This window comes from Phaethon lepturus, unplaced genomic scaffold, assembly GCF_000687285.1.
Source record: "Phaethon lepturus isolate BGI_N335 unplaced genomic scaffold, ASM68728v1 scaffold9703, whole genome shotgun sequence".
NCBI classification, from domain to species: domain Eukaryota; kingdom Metazoa; phylum Chordata; class Aves; order Phaethontiformes; family Phaethontidae; genus Phaethon; species Phaethon lepturus.
In genome coordinates this window covers 26,616-30,794 of record NW_010526967.1, presented here as the reverse complement: position 1 = coordinate 30,794, position 4,179 = coordinate 26,616, and positions in this window count along the sequence as shown.

Below are 4,179 nucleotides of genomic sequence, written 5' to 3'. Positions count from 1 at the left end.
CTGACTTGAGACCTGCTGGGCAAGCTAAAGGTCAAGAAGGCAATGCACAGGCAGTAGAATCAGGGACAGGTATCCTGGGAAGAGTACAGCGACGCTGCCCAGTTGTGTAGGGATGGGATCAGGAAGGGCAAGGTGTGGCTGGACCTGAACTTGGCAAGGGAGACAAAGAATAGTAAGGGCTTCTACTATAGGCATGTCAGCCAGAAAAGGAAGGTCAAAGAAAGTGTACCCCCTTGGAGTGGGTCCAGAGGAGGGCCATAAAAATAATCAGAGGGGTGGAATAACTCTCCTCTGAGGACAGGCTAAGAGAGTTGGGGTTGTTCAGCCTGGAGAAGAGAATGCTCTGGGGAGACCTTATTGCAGCCTTCCAGTACTTAAAGGGGGCTTGTAAGAAAGATGGGGACACACTTTTAGCAGGGCCTGTAGCAATAGGACAAGGAGTGACGGTTTTGAAGTAAAAACAGGGTAGATTCAGACTAGACACAAACAAGAAATTTTTGATAATGAGGGTGGTGAACCACTGGCCCAGGTTGCCCAGAGAGGTGGTAGATGACCATCCCTGGAACCTTTCCAGGTCAGGTTGGATGGGGCTCTGAGCAACCTGATCTAGTTGAAGATGTCCCTGCTCATTGCAGGGGGATTGGACCAGATGGCCTTTGAAGGTCCCTTCCAACTCGGAGATTCTATGATTTTATGATCCAGAATGTGTTTGGGTTCCCCCCCGCCCCCCGCAACAGAAATTGCAGTAGAATAGCAGCAATTATTTTAGGGTGCAATTTGAAAGATAAAAGACTGAACAACAAACCTCTCAGTCAAGGCAATATAAAAACAGCAATTAGCCCAAATCCAATCATGCAGACAAACCAGCAAAACTTGTACTCCATGCTAGTTTGACTAAATTGGTTTTGGATAAGACAATCTGTCATAATAATGCATTATGGAAAAATATTTGGGATTACAAAAAATAAACTGAAATCTTAGGTTAGTTTGAATCACACAAAAAATAATCATGCTTGGAATAACATCTCTGTACAGGCTAGTAATACATTAAGATAATCACATCTGGAACACTGCTCAAGGGGACTGTTAAAGATGAAGATGAATACAGAGAAAAAAGCCTGTTCATATATAATGAAGGAAAACTGTGAAAGAGATCTGTGTATCAAAACTAGTCACTATTTTCAGGCTGACTTCTGAAGGAAATGAGGTTTATCCCATCAAGGTGCCTGGCTCATCCGTTGGGTTACTCTGCAATTCCATATTTAATAATTTGTATTCTAGTAACTCATTTTAACTGAACTGGATTGGGAAGAAGAACTATCAAGTGTCCAAAGTTCCTAAATCATCTTGTCGTTCATCAGTGGCATGTTAAGAGAGTGCAATCCAAATCTTAGCCTCACTGGTGGCACTTACTGCAACATCACTTCAACAGTTACCTGTCCTCTCCGGCTGTCAACCAGCTGATCAGTTTGTGTAGCACTTGAACCACTCAATACTGAGCACAAGGATTCATCCTCCCCTAATCAGAAGCAGTCCTCAAGACTTGTTTTACATTCAGACATGTCTGCCTCTAAACTTGAGAGGGTTAAGGTTATTTTTCTTCTTGTGATAATTGGAAGAAAGAAATACAGCTAATTACAGAAATAAAAAATTTTCCTGTTACCCAAGGACAAGTCTCAAGAGGAAACTCACCTTTCCTGATAAAGTATCCAAGCAGACTTACCAATTTTACCTTTTTAAGAACCTGTATAACTTTTACCCTTTTATCTTTAATGCTTTATTTTGGAAAAGCATGTAAGCATTGATTATTAGGATTTTTGTACATCTAGTGCGTCTGTAATCACAAAAGCAGTACAACCCTTTAGCTGTAAAGCTTTAAACTATTTGATCAAAGGTAGAAACCACCAAGAACACAGCTTCAAAGAAGGTGGTCAAAGATCACACATACAAAGCACTCATTTGCTCTCACCTTTAGATACAATTACATCTTGAAAATACGGGAAAACTGCAGATGTGCTGGTTAGAATCAAGTAGCAAAAAATTTTTAAAATACAGTTAAGTAAAAAATAATCAAAGCTACTATAATAAGCAACAACTTAAAATGCAACTTAAATTTCCCCTTCAGAAACTTTGTATTTAACATGGACTGTAGATCTTCTTGCTGAAGATACCGCACTAGTTACCTAAAGTACCAGAGTGCTTCACAGCCTTCAAATTACAAAGATAGTGTTGACAGTTTTGGTTGTTGAACTGCTTAAGAGGACAATCCTCGTAAAGACATAATCACAGAAAGCTTTTTTAAGTAAATGTACATGTTCACGTGAAGTTTCCTAATCCTCTCACATAAACCACTGCACCGTTCATATATATTACTCACTAATGTAAAAAGATGCTACAGTAAGATATTTCATATTAATTTGGTAACAGCTGATCTAGCAATGCTTCTACAGAAGCTCAAAAAAATACAAGCCTTTTTTTCAAATACTGTTAACAAAGACAAAACTCTTTAGTGATAAGTTTATATATAGTTATATTTCAAAAAGAGTATTCTGAGAATTAAAGGAAGCAGCTCAAAGAAAATGAGCTTATTTGTACTTACTCAAAACAACTTAAATTCCTAGTAAATCCTGACTGAATGGAAAACAATGTCTCAACACAAACTGAGAAGTTAACAGGATTTGGGCCATTGGTGAAATTTCTAGCAAAGCCAGGAGGTACATGTTACATAGCTGTATTGCTCGTAAAGATGTACATGTAAGATAGCAAAGTTGCTGAAAACTTCTTTGCAGCTTTAGCAAGTTATTTCTTTTAGATGGATGCCAAAAACTATACTGGACCATGAGACCATGTCACCTTGTGAAAAAAAGCTAAAAAAAAAAACAAACAAACTGCTTTAGTCAATGTTTTGCAAATTTTGTTTAACAGTTCCCAGCAAGTCAGGCATAGCATTTCTCAGTTACAGTGACTATAATCTGCCTTTCAATCTGCAGGAAATTTGGAGAAGCAAGTGCATTGCAACTGAAAGTATTGTAGTCTTTGAGTTAAGATTACTCTAAGACTAGAGAAACAAGCTAAATTTGCATAGGCAGGAAAAAACCAGTAGGCATTAAAAACCTTGACATCCACTCGTTAGTCCAATCTCTTGAAAAACTTCTCAGTAACCCCCTTTCTTTGTTTACCTAAGACTAGCCACCTTTGTTCTTTTATAAAGCCAGTCAAGGTACCCAGAACATGCTTAGTAGGTTTCAACAACACTGTAACAAAATTATTTTGAACATTCACAAACCACTTTATAACAAAACCAACTTTTTTGATAACCAAAACAACTTGGTTTAACTTATGGAATCAGACTTTGTCATATATGGACACAATCTATCCTCAAAGGTGGGATCTCTAATAAAAGCTCTTCACAGATTAACAGAAATGATCAGCATTAAAGTAATCCTTATTGCACTCTTTTTATTTCTGTCACAACTAACAGCTGATTCTTTCAAAGTTGTTTCTTTGAGCTAAGGATAACCCTCAGCCTTCTATTTTTTTCTATCAACTGTATTTTTAAGCAAATTCTTATATATGCTGATCTTTCAGTGGACGTAAACATTGGAGTGTTAACGCTCCAGAGTTCTTTTTAAGCACTCATGTCCTTTGTGTCAATCCAAGTAATCACTGGGTACTGAATCAGGCACACCACTGGTCTGCTCAAAACGGGCTCCCACCTGGTGGAGCTGCAAACCTAAACATCCCACAGTCTGAGCAGAAGGCACCTCCCTCAGGAGGAAAAAACACACCTGTGGCTTTCTACAGCAGTTTGCTCCCTATGCATGCATGGGATTCTGCTGGTGAGGGCAGGGCAACCAGGTAATGCAGAAGAAGTTTCTCTACAAACAATTCTACAAGGTACAGAGACAAAGCACGTGCCTTGGATGAGAAACTGTTGACTAGCAATGAAGTTTACTGCAGCATGGACTTTTGTTACAAGAATCATAACGGACCACAAAAAAACACCCAGTCATTCTGAGACACATTGTTATTGAAACACTCTTTTTACACTTAAATAGTATTTAAATAGCACTGCAGGTTCTTCAACAAGTCAGATCATATGCTACAAATAAATAGCAGTAAAATTAGCAGTGCTGAATGGCATTCACATAATTCCTCGAAGGAAGAGGATTTCCTCAC